Genomic DNA, 20,695 nt, shown 5'->3' with positions numbered 1-20,695 from the left:
GCCCTCCTAGCTCTCTGTCTCTCTCTCTCCCTACCCCTGACACCCTCCCATCTCTCCCTCTCTTTCTCCATCACTCTCGGTCTCTCTCTACCTAACCCTTCTCACTATCTCTTTTCTCTCTCCCTCTATCATCTCTTTCTCACTCTTATCTATGAACAGTCTAATTAGTACTAATCAATAGTAACCAACATATAAACCCCATACTGTACAGCAGGGGTTCTCAAAGTGGGTCCAAGGTCCTGAATGGGGTCTGCTGCAAGATCTCAAATCAGAAAATACACCGAACAAAAATAGAAATGCAACATACAATTTTACTGGGTTACAGTTCATATAAGGAAATCAGTCGATTGAAATAAATAAATTAGGACCTAATCAATGGATTTCACATGACTGGGAATAGAGACATGCATTTGTTGATCACAGATGTTTTTTAAAGCAGGGGTGTGGATCAGAAAACCAGTCAGTATCCAGTGTGACCACCGTTTGCCTCATGCAATACTACCCCCCCTCCCCCCATTTTTTTCACTGTCATTTAAGGCAAAATGTGTAGAATTGCATGATATCAGCTGATATCAACAACAAACATGTCTTTGCCCCATAACAAAATGTGTAGAATTGCAGGAAATGTGTTTCTCTCCGATGCCAAGAGGAGAGCCTTTTAAACGTTCATTCCCTGGGCCCAAGACTTGGTTCGTCCAGCCACGCACTGCAGAAATCATACTAAAACTCCTTGTAGGCTATTTTTAAATGGCACTGGAGTTGTGTTCTGATTAGAAATGGGTCACTGATAAAATGTTCTATCACAAAAGTGGTCCCCAGTCCCAAAACGTTTGAGAACCTCATACAGTACAGTGCTGCAGTGAACATCAGTGAAACACTATGGAGGCTGCTTACAGTACCAGGGGTTTAGAGCAGTGCTGTCATTTCACTACCCCATTAAGACAATGATTCATGATTTATTCACAACTATTGATTACTGCTGAACATTATATTAAATGGTTATGTTAACATGGAACAGGTATGGGATGATTGTGTGCATTAGAGTTCATGTCTGTGTGGCAGAAAAGGAGCAGGTCCAGGCGTGCTCGCAGCAGCCAAACAAAACCAAAGCCCTCTCTAACCATCCTCTAACCATGCTCTAACCATCCTCCAATCATCCTCTAACCATCCTCTAACCATCCTCTAATCATCCTCTAACCATCCTCTAACCATCCTCTAACCATCCTCTAATCATCCTCTAACGATCTTCTAACCATCCTCTAATCATCCTCTAACCATCTTCTAATCATCCTCTACCATTCTCTAATCATCCTCTAATCTCCCCAGCTCTGAGTCGATCTAGTGTAGCAAACTGAACTGCTAAACTCCCCATAAAATCCCCCTTCTATTCCATATGCTAATTAGCATGACTAATGGCATCAGTGAGTGTAAAGAATGAGTCTGTAATGACCACATTACAATGGATTAGGATTTACACTGCTGGAAACGAGGGACAAAAGCAGGCTGAATAATGTTCTGATTCCAGACCAATCAGAAATTAGAAGAACAAGACGTGCCGGCTTTTCTGTTTTTTGGATCTGAATAAATTAGATAGGTGTGTGTGTTCTCGAAATGCCACGTCGCCTCTAATAATGCAGTCGGACCTCTCTCTCTCTCTTATAAAAGGTCAGTATTTTCATGCAGTAGAGAATGATTGAATTATGTTAATAATGTTTACAGCCTAGGGCAGTGTTTCCCAACCCTGGTCTTCCAGTGTCCCAACAGTACAGCTGTATCGTAACCCTGGACAAACACACCTGGTTCAACTTGTCAACTAATCGTCAAGTCCTCAATGAGTTGAATCAGGTTTTTGTCCAGGGATACAATAAAACTGTACTGTTGGGGTACAGGAGGACCAGGGTGGGGAAACATCAGTCTGGGGCACTCAAAACAGTAAACACTTCTGTTAAAGGTCTCTACCATAGAGTGTTATGGCATACGATGCTTTGTACTAGTGTGATACAAGGAGGGAATCAAATCGGCTGATGTGGACTTAGTGGTTCACTGTGGTTCACTGCAGACATGTGCGGGCATACACACACATACACACAGGGGTGCTGTGACACACACTCACGCACGCATACGGGTACATGCTGTGAGCTGCGACACGTGTCTCTCTGCGTTGCCATGGCAGCACACCCTGCTCTCCAAACAGTTCTGACGATCTGAGCTGAAAGAAGGATTTAAGTCTTCTCACTCCTCCTTCCCTCCCTCTCTGCCCCTCTATTCTCTCTGTCTAGCTCTCTCTCTGCCCCTCTCTTCTCTCTGTCTAGCTCTCTCTCTGCCCCTCTCTTCTCTCTGTCTAGCTCTCTCTCTGCCCCTCTCTTCTCTCTGTCTAGCTCTCTCTCCCACTCTCTTCTCTCTGTCTAGCTCTCTCTGCCCCAACTCTCTCTGTACTCTATCAGTCTCTCTCTCTTTCTCTCTCTCTTCTATCAGTCTCTCGCTTTCTCTCTCTCTTCTATCAGTCTCTCTCTGTCCTCCATCAGGTTCTCTCTCTTTCTCTCTGTCCTATCTCTCGTTCTCTCTCTTTCTCTCTCTGTCCTCCATCAGGTTCTCTCTCTTTCTCTGTCCTCTATCAGTCTCTCTCTCTTTCTCACTCTGTCCTATCTCTCGTTCTCTCTCTTTCTCTCTCGGTTCTCTATCAGTCTCTCTATCTTTCTCACTCTGTCCTCTATCAGGCTCTCTCTGTGGGAGGCAGCGGAACAAACCCTGAAGTGTAGCTCTCTTCTCTCTTAACCGGTAAAATCCACAGACACAGCCCTTCAGATCATCCAGCTACTATAGTAGCATATCATATCCTTATCTTCTCTGATTTAGCCAGTTACTAGCCTATTTACTCTGATTTAGCCAGTTACATTTGAAAATCCATTGGTTAACATATAGATTCTGGGAACATCAGAAGGTGGGGGGAAATTAACTATATTCTGGTAAACCGACCAATTGAACATATGCGGTGGTACTTAATGAATATGATGTCAGTTCGGTTGTCATCTGAGACATTCTCATCAATGATAGGATGACATAAACTCTACAGTGGAAAGTCTACACATCAGAGTTATCGGATTCACATGGAATTGTTGTTCAATTGAAATGTTTGAATATTAAATTATTTGTGATGGGATGAAATGTGATTTTAGCTTCTAAAATGTAAGATTTTAAAGCCTTGACGACAATATAACCATGTGTTCCGAGGATGTGAGGACGACGGTCAGAATGGTTCAGATAATAACTACAGAACGAAGCCAACATCAGCGTGAGCTTTGGTTGCGAATGGTATGAACTTTGAACTCTTATTCACGACAGAAGTGATACCTCCTAGCCGTTGAGTTAGCAACAGCAGCTGCAAACGCAGGTTAGGAAGGAACAGAGTACCCCGTCTACCACACAACGACATTACTACAACGTATCCAGTTTACCAGCAGAGACATTCTTCAAAGGACTAGGTTGGGCAAAACGGTTTTCCATCTACCACCAACCTACCGAAGCACTGCTCAGAGTAAATATTTATTGCATTTTCCTTTTCCAAATGGGCGGTCATTTAGAATGCATAAAATTACTGTATTTACGATAGCACAGCTTCTCCCTTTGTCCCTCAGTCTTCCCGCTCTTTCACTCAAATCCAGTCCCTTTTCTTTTGTGTAACAAGCTGTCATATCTGTTCCGCCCGCTAGGGACGTTTTCCTTTATGACGTAATTTGTATTCAAGTTATGATTAATTATGTGTATGTGTAATTCTGTGTGATTAGTTAGGTATTTAGTAAATAATTAATTAAACCCAATTTTGTATTGCTCATTCATCTTGTTAGCCAGGGTTTGTGAAGGTAACCAAGAATTTACAACTTTCAGATGAGACTGAATTAAGGTGACGACTGATATTGATGTAAAATATTACTAGGTCTTTAAGAGTGTATTCGGAAGATAACAGCTCTATAAATATTATTTCGTAGAGCCCCGACTCTCTAGTTAATTACATTTACATGATTAGCTCAATCAGGTAATATTAATTACGGATAAATAATTTTATAGAATAGCATGTCATATCACTTAATCCGGCATAGCCAAAGACACGACACTATTCTATTTACTCTGATTTAGAGAGTTACTAGCCTATCTTCTCTGATTTAGAGAGTTACTAGCCTATTTACTCTGATTTAACCAGTTACTAGCCTATCTACTTTGATTTAGCCAGTTACTAGCCTATCTTCTCTGATTTAGAGAGTTACTAGCCTATTTACTCTGATTTAGCCCGTTACTAGCCTATTTACTCTGATTTAAACATCCAGCTACTAATGATTTCAACAACCAGAATATGGGTTTCTAACTGACCAGTCCCTGTGAAATACACACCTCTTTACTATACAGCCCTTAAAGCATGACCTAACAGCTAACAAATCCATCCATGTGGTACATGGTGTTAACTCTACCTTAGATTTCCCAGAGAGCCTGAACCCTTCTCTGGTACATGGTGTTAACTCTACCTTAGATTTCCCAGAGAGCCTGAACCCCTGTCTGGTACATGGTGTTAACTCTACCTTAGATTTCCCAGAGAGCCTGAACCCCTGTCTGGTACATGGTGTTAACTCTACCTTAGATTTCCCAGAGAGCCTGAACCCCTGTCTGGTACATGGTGTTAACTCTACCTTAGATTTCCCAGAGAGCCTGAACCCCTGTCTGGTATATGGTGTTAACTCTACCTTAGATTTCCCAGAGAGCCTGAACCCCTGTATGGTACATGGTGTTAACTCTACCTTAGATTTCCCAGAGAGCCTGAACCCCTATGGGAAATCTAATCAGAGACACATTCAGACTCTGTCACGATTATATTTTACAGAACATAACTAGCCTCCACAAGGACCATTTAAGTGTGTGTGTGCATGTACCTGTGTGTGTGCATACATGCCTTTATGCCTGCATACATATCTGTGTGTCTGCCTCCGTGTGTTCCTGTGTGTGAATAAGATGTAGTGTGTGTGCCTGAGTGTGTGTGTGCGTGTGCTTGTATACGTGTCCGTGTGTCTGCCTCAGTGTGTGAGTGTGTGTATGCTTTTATGTGTGTTAGAGTGATCAAGGGTTGCTTTGATGTGAGACAATGTCCTGAAGTAAACTGAACCAGGTTATAAATCAACCACGCTCTATAATACTGTCTCCTCTCTAAAGCACTGCTATAATACTGACTGTCTCTTCTCCAAAGCACTGCTATAATACTGACTGTCTCTTCTCTAAAGCACTGCTATAATACTGGCTGTCTCTTCTCTAAAGCACTGCTATAATACTGGCTGTCTCCTCTCTAAAGCACTGCTATAATCCAGAGGGACATCAGAGACTGCAACGTTCTCTGCTTCACGGAAACATGGCTAACTGGAGAGATGCAATCCGAAGCGGTGCAGCCAGCGGGTTTCTGCACGCATCGCGCGGACAGAAACGAACATCTTTCTGGTAAGAAGAGGGGCGGGGGCGTATGCCTTATGACTAACGTGACATGGTGTGATGAAAGAAACATACAGGAACTCAAATCCTTCTGTTCACCTGATTTAGAATTCCTCACAATCAAATGTAGACCGCATTATCTACCAAGAGAATTCTCTTCGATTATAATCACAGCCGTATATATCCCCCAAGCAGACACATCGATGGCTCTGAACGAACTTTATTTAACTCTCTGCAAACTGGAAACGATTTATCCGGAGGCTGCATTCATTGTAGCTGGGGATTTTAACAAGGCTAATCTGAAAACAAGACTCCCTAAATTTTATCAGCATATCGATTGCGCAACCAGGGGTGGAAAGACCCTGGATCATTGTTACTCTAACTTCCGCGACGCATATAAGGCCCTGCCCCGCCCCCCTTTCGGAAAAGCTGACCACGACTCCATTTTGTTGATCCCTGCCTACAGACAGAAACTAAAACAAGAAGCTCCCACGCTGAGGTCTGTCCAACGCTGGTCTGACCAAGCTGACTCCATACTCTCCACAGACTGCTTCCATCACGTGGACTGGGAGATGTTTCGTATTGCGTCAGACAACAACATTGACGAATACGCTGATTCGGTGTGCGAGTTCATTAGAACGTGCGTTGAAGATGTCGTTCCCATAGCAACGATTAAAACATTCCCTAACCAGAAACCTGGGATTGATGGCAGCATTCGTGTGAAACTGAAGGCACGAACCACTGCTTTTAATCAGGGCAAGGTGTCTGGTAACATGGCTGAATACAAACAGTGCAGCTATTCCCTCCGCAAGGCTATCAAACAAGCTAAGCGCCAGTACAGAGACAAAGTAGAATCTCAATTCAACGGCTCAGACACAAGAGGCATGTGGCAGGGTCTATAGTCAATCACGGACTACAGGAAGAAACCCAGCCCAGTCACGGACCAGGATGTCTTGCTCCCAGGCAGACTAAATAACTTTTTGCCCGCTTTGAGGACAATACAGTGCCACTGACACGGCCTGCAACGAAAACATGCGGTCTCTCCTTCACTGCAGCCGAAGTGAGTAAGACATTTAAACGTGTTAACCCTCGCAAGGCTGCAGGCCCAGACGGCATCCCCAGCCGCGCCCTCAGAGCATGCGCAGACCAGCTGGCCGGTGTGTTTACGGACATATTCAATCAATCCCTATACCAGTCTGCTGTTCCCCACATGCTTCAAGAGGGCCACCATTGTTCCTGTTCCCAAGAAAGCTAAGGTAACTGAGCTAAACGACTACCGCCCCGTAGCACTCACATCCGTCATCATGAAGTGCTTTGAGAGACTAGTCAAGGACCATATCACCTCCACCCTACCTGACACCCTAGACCCACTCCAATTTGCTTACCGCCCAAATAGGTCCACAGACGATGCAATCTCAACCACACTGCACACTGCCCTAACCCATCTGGACAAGAGGAATACCTATGTGAGAATGCTGTTCATCGACTACAGCTCGGCATTCAACACCATAGTACCCTCCAAGCTCGTCATCAAGCTCGAGACCCTGGGTCTCGACCCCGCCCTGTGCAACTGGGTTCTGACTTCCTGACGGGCCGCCCCAGGTGGTGAGGGTAGGCAACAACATCTCCTCCCCGCTGATCCTCAACACTGGGGCCCCACAAGGGTGCGTTCTGAGCCCTCTCCTGTACTCCCTGTTCACCCACGACTGCGTGGCCACGCACGCCTCCAACTCAATCATCAAGTTTGCGGACGACACAACAGTGGTAGGCTTGATTACCAACAACGACGAGACGGCCTACAGGGAGGAGGTGAGGGCCCTCGGAGTGTGGTGTCAGGAAAATAACCTCACACTCAACGTCAACAAAACTAAGGAGATGATTGTGGACTTCAGGAAACAGCAGAGGGAACACCCCCATCCACATCGATGGAACAGTAGTGGAGAGGGTAGCAAGTTTTAAGTTCCTCGGCATACACATCACAGACAAACTGAATTGGTCCACTCACACAGACAGCATCGTGAGGAAGGCGCAGCAGCGCCTCTTCAACCTCAGGAGGCTGAAGAAATTCGGCTTGTCACCAAAAGCACTCACAAACTTCTACAGATGCACAATCGAGAGCATCCTGGCGGGCTGTATCACCGCCTGGTATGGCAACTGCACCGCCCTCAACCGTAAGGCTCTCCAGAGGGTAGTGAGGTCTGCACAACGCATCACCGGGGGCAAACTACCTGCCCTCCAGGACACCTACACCACCCGATGCTACAGGAAGGCCATAAAGATCATCAAGGACATCAACCACCCGAGCCACTGCCTGTTCACCCCGCTGTCATCCAGAAGGCGAGGTCAGTACAGGTGCATCAAAGCTGGGACCGAGAGACTGAAAAACAGCTTCTATCTCAAGGCCATCAGACTGTTAAACAGCCACCACTAACATTGAGTGGCTACTGCCAACACACTGTCAATGACACTGACTCTACTCCAGCCACTTTAATAATGGGAATTGATGGGAAATGATGTAAATATATCACTAGCCACTTTAAACAATGCTACCTTATATAATGTTACTTACCCTACATTATTCATCTCATATGCATATGTAGATACTGTACTCTATATCATCGACTGCATCCTTATGTAATACATGTATCACTAGCCACTTTAACTATGCCACTTGGTTTACATACTCATCTCATATGTATATACTGTACTCGATATCATCTACTGTATCTTGCCTATGCTGCTCTGTACCATCACTCATTCATATTTCCTTATGTACATATTCTTTATCCCCTTACACTGTGTATAAGACAGTAGTTTTTTTTTGAATTGTTAGTTAGATTACTTGTTCGTTATTACTGCATTGTCGGAACTAGAAGCACAAGCATTTCGCTACACTCGCATTAACATCTGCTAACCATGTGTATGTGACAAATAAAATTTGATTTGATTTGACTGTGTCTTCTCTAAAGCACTGCTATAATACTGGCTGTCTCCTCTCTAAAGCACTGCTATAATACTGACTGTCTCCTCATTTGTCATTTGAAGTCTTATTTATAGTTTAGCTGAATAGGAAATGCATCATAAAAAATATTTAATTTTATCATATTTGTACTGTGTATTTGAGCTTGTGTCCTCAAAAGTGACTATACCTCAGCAATGTATTTACAAACAAATGACCAGAAAGGTGAGATTTGAACCTTTCTTGGAATATGCAGCATTATTAGTTTTTGTTTATGTCCCTCTCATGATAAATAATTACTTTTGGGATTACGTAGATTACATTTTAGATTACATTTAAGAGGTTAAAGCTGGTCCAGCACCATCCTCAGACAATTGCCTTCATTGTCACGCCGTGATCTGTTTCACCTGTACTTGTGCTTGTCTCTACCCTCCTCCAGGTGTTAATCATCTTCCACATTATCCCCTGGGTACTTATACCTGTGTTCTCTGTTTGTCTGTTGCCAGGTCGTCTTGTTAGTCAAGTCAACCAGTGTTTTTTCTCAGCTCCTGCTTTTCCCCAGTCTCTCTTTTTCTCGCTCTCCTGGTTTTGACCTTTGCCTGTCCTGACTCTGAGCCCGCCTGCCTGACCACACTGCCTGCCCCTGACTCTGAGCCTGCCTGCCATCCTGTGCCTTTGCCAGTACTCTGGATTATCAACCTCTGCCTGCCTTGTCTTGTGGTTTGCCTGCCCCTGTTGCTGTAATAAACATTGTTACTTCAACAGTCTGCATTTGGGTCTTACCTGAAACGTGATAGTACAAACTGGCCATGACTGACCCAGTAGACTTAGACCAGCTCCGCAACACCATCTCCTCCCAGGAACGATCATTAGTAACACAAGGAGTTGCTTCGCAGTCTGATGGAAGGGTTCCAGGAAGTGGCGAACGTCACGACCTAGCATTGGACGCATTGCGGGGGAAATTCCGTGGGCTGCCTACCAGGCAACCTACCATGACAGTAACCTCCCAGCCCCCAAGTAACCAGGCTGGTAGCAGCACCGTCACCCTGGTTTCCCAGGAACGCCACTTACCGGAGTGCTACGATGGCGATTCCAAAACCTGCCGGGCCTTTCTCTCCCAGTGCTCCCTCGTTTTCGAGCTGCAGTCTTCTTCGTTCCCCTCGGACAGCTTGAAGATAGCGTACAATATTACGCTGACGTCCGGGAGGGCACTTGCCTGGGCCACAGCGGTGAGGGAGCAACAATCCACTGTCTGCCTCAGTCTGGATGTATTCGTGATGGAGGTGAGAAAAGTTTGAGGCTACAATTTCCCGGAAGAGAGGCTGCCTGGAAGTTACTCCAGCTTCGGCAGGACTCCCTCAGTTTGGCAGACTATGCGGTGGATTTCCGCACGCTAGTAGCGGAGCGTGCCTGGAACCCGGAAGCGCTGTTCGACACGTTCCTGCACAGATTATCAGAGGAAGTAAAGGATGAGCTTGCTGCCCGGGAAATACCGACGGATCTCGACTCACTCATCCCTTTAACCATCCGGATCAATGGACGGCAACAGGAACGTAGCCAATTACGGTCCCAATCGCTCACTCAAGGATCCCACCTTGCATCTGATGAACTCCGGAAGTCCCCGAGAGCATCTGGGCTTACCCGAGTTCCTCCACGAGCCTCCAAAGACTGACGATATGCCTCTTCGCAAGCTGATGCAGCTCGGCAGGGCTAGGCTGTCTCCACCCGAACGCGTATGCAGACTTAAAACCCAGAGTTGTCTGTATTGCGGTAATGCCGGTGTGTCTACCTGTCCCTTCAAGAGACTCCCCCTACTCACCCCCCTCTCCATGCCACCCTGCTGTGGGGCAACCAGTCCAAGTCTCTCCAGATACTCATCGACTTGAGGGCAGATATGAGTCTTATGGATGTTACCCTGGCGTCCGAGCTGGGCATCCCCACTCAACCCCTCTCCATTCCCATAACTGTTAGAATGCTGGACGGGCGCTCTATAGGCCGGGTCACCCACCATACCACACCCATCATAGTGAGATGATCCACAGTGAGATGATCCAATTCCTGCTAATTGAGTCTCAGGAGGTACCTTTGGTATTGGGATTCTCTTGGCTACAGCGACACAATCGCTTGATTGACTGGTCTACTGGTGCCATCATGGGCTGAAGCTTGTTTTGCCACACTAATTGCCTGAAATCAGCTCTGACTGCCCCGGGATGTCTTCCTGGGGGCTTGGAAATTGTCCCGAACCTCTCCGCCATTTCCGCGGAGTACCAGGACCTCCTGGAGGGGTTCAGTAAGGCCCGGGCCACTTCTCTTTCGCAACACCGACCGGTACCCAAGGATCTTTAGCCGGGTGCGCTGGAACGCCGCTATAGCCCCACGGCCGAGACCTTTTCCCCCTGCTCCAGAGTCATTAGACCCTCTGCTGTTCGTCCTCTGTTGCCCCGTACCCTCCGAATACTTCCTACTTGTCATGTGTCTAGTCTAAACCCATGTCTCACAGACCTGTGTCAACAATATTCATTGTTGGTGCAATTCACATCTCTGGATAAGGCTTAAAATACAAGATACAATCCTGTGTCATGATGGTGCCCTCTTTGAGTACATTGAGCACCATCCCCCGCTCTCTGCTTCTACAACCAGACTGCTGTGGGCAGAGTGAGGTCGTAAATTCCTAAGGAAGACCCTGCCTCATGGACACACAGTTATAGAGAGTAGTTTTATGGAGACAAAGAAAATCCTTCCACCTCACAGAACATGAGGTGCGAACAAATTTCATGTTCCAGGGAAAGTGTAAAAGATCGGTGAAGAATCCAGCTACGAACTGGTGCGTTTGTCACAACTTGGAAAGCTCAAGAGAGACGGTGTGGCCACATTACCATAACGCTGTTTATATGATAGCCTCAGATATGAGGTTTACATCTAATTGTTGTATAAGATGAATGAGTGAGGATGATACTGTTTGTATAATGGTGTAATATGATTTTGGACTGTTTAATGAAGAAAAATACAATTCCCTTTTGATTTGAACTAAATCACAGTACCGCCCCTGAGCCCAGTTAGGGCCAGACATCCTGAGACAGCCCTCTTCTGCCACTCTGAATAAAACCCCACTTGAGAAATTATCAGCAGACCATGTTTTTCTCCAGTAGGAGGGGGACTAAAGGTTGCAGACCATTGCTGAATCTTTTCACCATACCACGTGGTTAAAACTCTTAGACTATCGATACCGACAGAATAAGAACAAGTCTTTGATACTAATTACTAGTCTGCAGCTAGGAATTCGACATCATTGAACGCGAAGAACGACAACCGCCGAAACACCCATTCTATAATGAATGTCACTCTGAACAATTCTCTCTAACCACAACCAAGAGAGAGAGGGAGACGGACAATTCTGCAAAAGAAATGAACTTTTCACCAGCGACCAAGACGACACACTGAGCGTAAATATATATATTGATTGCAATTGTTCCCGACTGAGTGAGCGTTCATGTGTAAGGATTAGCATTTCAATTGTTATAATTATTAACTCTGTAGTGACTTCTCAGTCGACCCCCCACTCTCCTTTTGTCAAACAAGCCGCGATGCCGGTTCAGCCCACTAGGGCACATTCTATCATTTCATGTAACCATATTTACTGTTTGTTTATGCATTTCTGTGAATTACTTAGTTAGTAATAAATACATGATTTAAGACAATTGATGTATGGATGACTCATAGTGAAGACTGGGTTCGTGCAGATAACCAACAATTTACGACGTTTGGAATGAGACTAACGTGAGGTAAAATAAATAAATCATTAATCGGAAGACTATTGATCAGATATGAAAATATCTGAAAGGTTATATTGGGAAATTATAACTATGTAATCTGAATACTTTCCTTGGTGCCCCTACTTCCTAGTTAATTACAGTTACACAATGAATTACTTTGATCGCGTTATACTAATTACAGGGAATCTTTGATAAAACTATGTCTTCAATTTAATGATAGTAAAGACACGGCACCTGCTATGTCACATGATTGCCATGGACGTATGAGTGTATAATGTGTTGATGTTTCCATTGTTCTGGTTGATAACTGTAGTGGAGATGACTTCAACAGTATAATGTGTTGATATTTCCATTGTTCTGGTTGATAACTGTAGTGGAGATGACTTCAACAGTATAATGTGTTGATATTTCCATTGTTCTGGTTGATAACTGTAGTGGAGATGACTTCAACAGTATAATGTGTTGATATTTCCATTGTTCTGGTTGATAACTGTAGTGGAGATGACTTAAACAGTAGAGAATGTTCATTTCAAATCAAAGTACTACAAAATGGGCTCAATTCAAATTCCTTTTAAACAACTGTCAGGAATACACATCAGAACCTACAGAGAGCGCTTAAACAAACAAACCTACACAAACCACCAATCATTGAGATCTAACAGATGAGAGGACCATGTATAGGAAGAGACAGATCCCTATGAGAGACATTCAGATGGGAGGACCATGTATAGGAAGAGACAGATCCCTATGAGGGACATTCAGATGGGAGGACCATGTATAGGAAGAGACAGATCCCTATGAGAGACATTCAGATGGGAGGACCATGTATAGGAAGAGACAGATCCCTATGAGGGACATTCAGATGGGAGGACCATGTATAGGAAGAGACAGATCCCTATGAGAGACATTCAGATGAGAGAGAGAGAAACAGATATCCTCTGTTCAGGAGGCATGGCATTAGAGGAAGATTGTGCTTGCTTTCATATACAGTATACACATTCTCTTCTCACACACACACACACACACACACACACACACACACACACACACACACACACACACACACACACACACACACACACACACACACACACACACACACACACACACACACACACACACACACACACACACGGGATGCTTTATTAGACTGGATCCATTATTCATTATGGAATGATTTTGACCAGTGGACTGAGAAATTGTTATTGTGACGGGTAGCGAACGCTCTGTGTGTGTGGCAGGTAGCATTGTAAGTGACAGTGTTGATTTATTTCAGGCTAGCAGTGCAGCGGTAACACCGGCCGACCGAGCAGGAGAGAAGAGGAGACAAGTCCTCTGTGTGTGCCTACCTGAGGGAAACACAAACACACGCGCAGAGTTTCTGTTGTTCTCACACTAAAAATGAGGAAACACAGTTGGCTTTGGTTGACTTTTGTTTGTTAGAGAATCACACCTTGGTCTTGTGTGGTTAGTGTGTGTGTGTGTTTTGTGCTGTCAGCATGAAAGGAATGAGGCTTGTGAAATAATGACTGAAGAAAGAGAAATGGATATCGTCTGCTCAGCAGGCATGAGATGACATGGATATATGCAGGCACACACACATCAACATACGTACTCACTCACTCACTCACACACACACAAACACGCTCTCACTCACACACACAAACAAGCACTCACTCACACACACACACACACACACACAAACACGCACTCACTCACACACAAACACGCACTCACTCACACACACACAATCACACACATAATCACTCACACACACACTCACGTATGCACGCACGCACATACACGCCCGCCTGCATGCAGTGTCTGCCAGATCAGTTCAACACTAAATACAGAGCGACAGAGAAAGAGAGGGAGGGAGAGATCTAAAAAGGAGGGATGAGGAGAGGAGAATAGGACAGAGAATGAGAGAACTATGAAAGGGAGGGAGAATGGGGAGAGAGAGAAGAGGACGTAGAAGGTGGGGAGAGAGGAACATGTGGAGGATATGAGGGAAGATGGAGGAGGTGGAGGATATGAGGGAAGATGGAGGAGAGAGGAACAGGTGGAGGATATTAGGGAAGGGATTTTAGGGGGCAGATCCCTGCTCCTCTAGCCACCTGTCTACAGAGATACACAGAGCGGGGAGGATAGAGGAGAGGAGAGAGGTAGGAGTGAGGGGAGGAGAGGAGATGGGAGGAGAGGACAGAGGGGAGGGGAGGAGAGGTGAGAGCAGAGAGGAGGGGAGAGCAGAGGAGAGCAGAGAGGGCAGAGGGGAGGAGAGGACAGAGGGGAGGAGAGGACAGAGGGGAGAGCAGAGAGGAGGGGAGAGCAGAGGAGAGCAGAGAGGAGGGGAGAGCAGAGGAGAGCAGAGAGGGCAGAGTGGAGGAGAAGACAGAGGGGAGGAGAGGAGAGGGGAGAGCAGAGAGGAGGGGAGAGCAGAGAGGGCAGAGGGGAGGGAGGAGAGGGGAGAGCAGGAGGGGAGAGCAGAGGAGAGCAGAGGGCAGAGGGGAGGAGAGGAGAGGGGAGAGCAGAGAGGAGGGGAGAGCAGAGGAGAGCAGAGAGGGCAGAGGGGAGGAGAGGAGAGGAGAGCAGAGAGGAGGGGAGAGCAGAGGAGAGCAGAGAGGGCAGAGGGGAGGAGAGGGGAGAGCAGAGAGGAGGGGAGAGCAGAGAGGGCAGAGGGGAGGGGAGGAGAGGAGAGGGGAGAGCAGAGAGGGCAGAGGGGAGAGCAGAGAGGAGGGGAGAGCAGAGAGGGGATAGTCATGGATGGGAGATTTAGGAGCTCTGAGTGACAGGGGTGACATTTACAAAGAGCACAGTAAACAAAGGATTAATAGAGAATAAATAGCAGAGAGAGATCACACACAGGTAGGCACACAAACAAACACACAGGTAAGCACACACAGGTAGGCACACAAACAAACACACAGGTAGGCACACACAGGTAGGCACACAAACAAACACACAGGTAAGCACACACAGGTAGGCACACAAACAAACACACAAGTAGGCACACAAACAAACACACAGGTAGGCACACAAACAAACACACAGGTAGGCACACACAGGTAGGCACACAAACAAACACACAGGTAGGCACACACAAGTAGGCACACAAACAAACACACAAGTAGGCACACAAACAAACACACAGGTAGGCACACAAACAAACACACAGGTAGGCACACAGAAGTAGGCACACAAACAAACACACAGGTAGGCACACAAACACACAAGTAGGCACACACAGGTAGGCACACAAACAAACACACAGGTAGGCACACACAGGTAGGCACACAAACAAACACACAGGTAAGCACACACATGTAGGCACACAACCAAACACACAGGTAGGCACACACAAGTAGGCACACAAACAAACACACAGGTAGGCACACAAACACACAAGTAGGCACACAAACAAACACACAGGCTGGCACACAAACACACAGGTAGTCACAAACAGGTAGGCACACAAATAAACAGGTAGTCACACAAACAAACAGGTAGGCACACAAACAAACAGGTAGGCACACAAACACACAGGTAGTCACAAACAGGTAGGCACACAAACACACAGGTAGGCACACAAACACACAGGATCACACACCCATGCACACACATCCACGCACGCAGGCACGCACACGTACACATTTGTACGCACAAACCCAAACCCACACCCACAGCCCTGTCTCTACAGAGCTCTAGGCAGACATACCTTAAGAGCCAGCCAATCAGAATGCATTAAGGAACAGACAAAGGGAGGGGAATTTACGGCTGTCTCTGGATGCATTCCATAGAGCACCCTATTCCCTATATAGTGCACTACTATAGGCCCTGTTTAAAGGAATGCACTATATAGGGAATAGGGTGCCATTTGGGATGCGGCCCATGTCTCTCTTCAGACAGCAACGTGTGGAAATGAAACGCCACAGCGCTGATTAATACCAGCTGAACATCGTTAAGGTCTTTGTAAACCCGTTGTCTGATTAAATGGAAGACAGTACAGGCAGATTAAAGAATCACTGTCTCTCCTCACAGATGTAAAACAAACATTCTGTTCTCTTGAGTGACCACATAAAAATAGACAAAACTGGTCAAAAACAAAGTTTAAGCATTTTAAAAACCAGCCCAGCAAAGACTGACTGTGGCTCTTCAGAAGACTGCCCTTGTATGGAGCTATGGACACATAACAGTTGAGTTAGGTGAAGGAAGCCCTCTGTGGAGTCCAGATGTCCACACATGAAGTAATGGGGCCAGCTCATCTGGGAACGATGAGTACAGTAGATTGTATCCTTTCATGTACTGCACGGCTGCTGTCAACCCCAGAGGGGAGCGAGAGGGAGGGAGAGAGTGTATGTTTACACTTGCTTTGGTAATGTAAACATATGTTTCCTATGCCAATAAAGCCCCTTAAATTGAAATTGAATTGAGAGAGAGATGACATTCTCCTTCATTGGACAGACTGGCAGATCCACATTTACTGGAGTGGTGTGTTCTGTTATGCTGTGAGAGCACATTCTGCACGTCTGTGTGTGTGTTTGCTATGCTATCTTAGCAGCATGCTGTAAATGCCACCAGCTGAAGGGTAATAGCAGAAACAGCAGGGACAGAGGAAGGCCTTTGATTTATCGAATCTGGTCCCCATACTGCAAGGCTCTTGGAATCACAATCTCTCTCCATTGGTCCAGTGAGTCAGTCAGTGCCTTGGAAGACACTGGTGATGATGCTATTCCTCTCCCCTCTTCTCCCCTCACTCTCCCATTTCTGTCCTCCTCTCCTTCTCTCCTCCTCCTCTCCCCTCCTCCTCCTCTCCCCTCCTCCTCCTCCCTCCCCTCCTCCTCCTCCTCTCCCCCTCCCCTCCTCCTCCTCCCCCTCCCCTCCTCCTCCTCTCCCCCTCCTCCTCTCCCCCCTCCTCCCTCCTCCCTCCCCTCCTCCTCCCCCTCCTCCCCTCCCCTCCTCCTCCTCCTCCCCCCTCCTATCCCCTCCTCTCTCCCCTCCTCCTCCCTCCCTCCTCCCCTCCTCCTCCCCCTCCCCTCCTCCTCCTCTCCCCCTCCTCCCCTCCTCCTCCTCTCCCCTCCTCCCTCCTGCTCCCTCCTCCTCCTCCTCCTCCTCTGGTGTCCCTGAGAGAGAGTCAACCTTTCTGTGTCTCTAATTTCAGACACTTTATTGAGATTCTTAATTGGTGACCTTTAGAGAGGGGGACCGACGGTGGCACTGTTGATCAATGCTCTCACTCCGGGGGGAGCCAGACAGAGCTAGTGACATTACTTAATACACACTATCGACCCAGCCACCCTTCAGCACAGTTCACTTCAGAGTGGACAGAGTTTAGTTGGTGAAAGTGTTTTCCTTGTGTTTTCTTTGTGATGGTTGGATTGACACCATGTGGGGTCTCCTGAGTGGGGCGGTGGTCTAAGACACTGCATCTCAGTGCAAGTAGCGTCACTGCAGTACCTGGTTCGAATCCAGGATGCATCACATCCGGCTGTGATTGGTCCCTTAGGACGGCGCATAGCGTCGTCCGGGTTTGAAATTTTTTTTTTTGTTCTTAACTGACTTGACTAGTTAATAAAGGTTACATACAGATCTGGGACCTGGCTATATTAAAAAGAGAGATACTTTAAAATACCTTCAATGAGGTCATAGTTTTTGCTATGGCACTTCTATCCCACTGTAGGCTTGTGACACACAAGCAGTGTAACTGAAAGAGTAGGACTACGGAAGCGTCTACTACTGTCTGCTGTCTGCGACTGTTGTTAAGTTTTCAATGACAGCTGACATCGTGTACAGTGTTCTGTGATGACCATGATCATGAAAGTAGAGAACTTCTTTAGTCCTGTTTTATCTGACAGACAGACAGACGGACAGACGGACAGACAGTTATACAGAGAGACAGAGGGACAGGCAGACTGATAAACAGACAGAGGGACAGCCTGACAGGCAGAGGGACTGACAGACAGACAGAGACAGAGAGAAAGACAGAGGGACAGACAGACAGGCAGACAGACAGACAGTTATACAGAGGGACAGGCAGACTGATAAACAGACAGAGGGACAGACTGACAGGCAGAGGGACTGACAGACAGACAGAGACAGACAGACAGGCAGACAGACAGACAGTTATACAGAGAGACAGAGGGACAGGCAGACTGATAAACAGACAGAGGGACAGACTGACAGGCAGAGGGACTGACATACAGAGGTACAGACAGACTGATAGACATACATACAGATTGGGACAAGAATTTAGCCCTGACATCTTGGTAGGGGGGCGGGCTGTTGCCCACTGATCAGCTTAGTATAACAGAACATTTAACAGGCCCATGGATCACCAACCATGTCACCTTTTTCATGTTTTATTCTGAAATGAAGTAAAACATTTTGTGGGTGTCATTTTCTATCAGCCACTCAACAACAAAAAATGTATCCAGCCCATCTGGCATTTGCCAGAATTACCAGGTAGCCAATCTGTGCCTGGGAGTCTGGTTACATCATGTGTAACTGCCACTAAGTCACAGCCTGGCCTGGCATGAACTAATTACCTTTTGTGTGGGTGGGGAGGGGGGCTGAATGATGGGGTGTTGTGTCAATTGAGTCTCTGTATTTATGTGGAAGCAGCAGCACTCTGTCCAAGTCAAATTTCCCATTGGGGACAATAAAGTATATCATACCATCATATAATATATCCAATCTACACCAGATTTAGCTCACTTCATTTGGATAGTCCATCTGTAGATGCTCTACAGCAGGGGTACTCAACTCCCACCCTACGAGGTCTGGAGCCTGCATGTTCTTTGTTCTACCTGATAGTTAATTGAACACACCTGGTGTCCCAGGTCTAGATCAGTCCCTGGTTTTAGAGGGGAATCACCCACCTGGTGTCCCAGGTCTAAATCAGTCCCTGGTTTTAGAGGGGAATCACCCACCTGGTGTCCCAGGTCTAAATCAGGCCCTGGTTTTAGAGGGGAATCACCCACCTGGTGTCCCAGGTCTAAATTAGTCCCTGGTTTTAGAGGGGAATCACCCACCTGGTGTCCCAGGTCTAAATCAGTCCCTGATTAGAGGGGAATCACCCACCTGGTGTCCCAGGTCTAAATCAACCCCTGGTTAGAGGGGAATCACCCACCTGGTGTCCCAGGTCTAAATCAGTCCCTGATTAGAGGGGAATCACCCACCTGGTGTCCCAGGTCTAAATCAGTCCCTAATTAGAGGGGAATCACCAACCTGGTGTCCCAGGTCTAAATCAGTCCCTGATTAGAGGGGAATCACCCACCTGGTGTCCCAGGTCTAAATCAGTCCCTGATTAGAGGGGAATCACCCACCTGGTGTCCCAGGTCTAAATCAGCCCCTGGTTAGAGGGGAATCACCCACCTGGTGTCCCAGGTCTAAATCAGTGCCTGATTAGAGGGGAATCACCCACCTGGTGTCCCAGGTCTAAATCAGCCCCTGATTAGAGGGGAATCACCCACCTGGTGTCCCAGGTCTAAATCAGTCCCTGATTAGAGGGGAATCACCCACCTGGTGTCCCAGGTCTAAATCAGTCCCTGATTAGAGGGGAATCACCCACCTGGTGTCCCAGGTCTAAATCAGTCCCTGATTAGAGGGGAATCACCCACCTGGTGTCCCAGGTCTAAATCAGTCGCTGATTAGAGGGGAATCACCCACCTGGTGTCCCAGGTCTAAATCAGTCCCTGGTTTTAGAGGGGAATCACCCACCTGGTGTCCCAGGTCTAAATCAGTCCCTGGTTTTAGAGGGGAATCACCCACCTGGTGTCCCAGGTCTAAATCAGTCCCTGATTAGAGGGGAATCACCCACCTGGTGTCCCAGGTCTAAATCAGTCCCTGGTTTTAGAGGGGAATCACCCTAAATCAGTCCCTGGTTTTAGAGGGGAATCACCCACCTGGTGTCCCAGGTCTAAATCAGTCCCTGATTAGAGGGGAATCACCCACCTGGTGTCCCAGGTCTAAATCAGTCCCTGGTTTTAGAGGGGAATCACCCACCTGGTGTCCCAGGTCTAAATCAGTCCCTAATTAGAGGGGAACAATGGAAACATGCAGTGGAACTGGCTTCCAGGTCCAGAGTTAGTTTGAGGGTTCTACAGACTATCAGGGACATTTCAACGAACTATCTACTAGCCCTAACCCTAACCTTAACCTTTATCCTAACCCTAAACTTAGCCCTTAGCCTTATTCTAGACCAAACATAACCCTTAGCCTTATTCTAAACCAAACATAACCCTTAGCCTTATTCTAAACCAAACATAACCCTTAGCCTTATTCTAAACCAAACATAACCCTTAGCCTTATTCTAAACCAAACATAACCCTTAGCCTTATTCTAAACCAAACATAACCCTTAGCCTTATTCTAAACCAAACATAACCCTTAGCCTTATTCTAAACCAAACATAACCCGTAGCCTTATTCTAAACCAAACATAACCCTTAACCTTGTTCTAAACCAAACATAACCCTTAGCCTTATTCTAAACCAAACATAA

At 46.6% G+C, this 20,695-nt stretch overlaps 1 protein-coding gene across 1 annotated transcript in view; it reads right to left on the bottom strand.

Moving 5' to 3' along the window:
• LOC112257066 (glutamate receptor 1-like) overlaps positions 1-20,695 on the bottom strand; it is a 212,099-nt gene that overhangs the window by 57,353 nt on the left and 134,051 nt on the right. The window lies entirely within an intron of this gene.

Source organism: Oncorhynchus tshawytscha, linkage group LG08 (assembly GCF_018296145.1).
Source record: "Oncorhynchus tshawytscha isolate Ot180627B linkage group LG08, Otsh_v2.0, whole genome shotgun sequence".
NCBI lineage: Eukaryota > Metazoa > Chordata > Actinopteri > Salmoniformes > Salmonidae > Oncorhynchus > Oncorhynchus tshawytscha.
The sequence above is the reverse complement of the archived record's forward strand: the minus strand, read 5'-3'. Positions and strand labels throughout refer to the sequence as shown.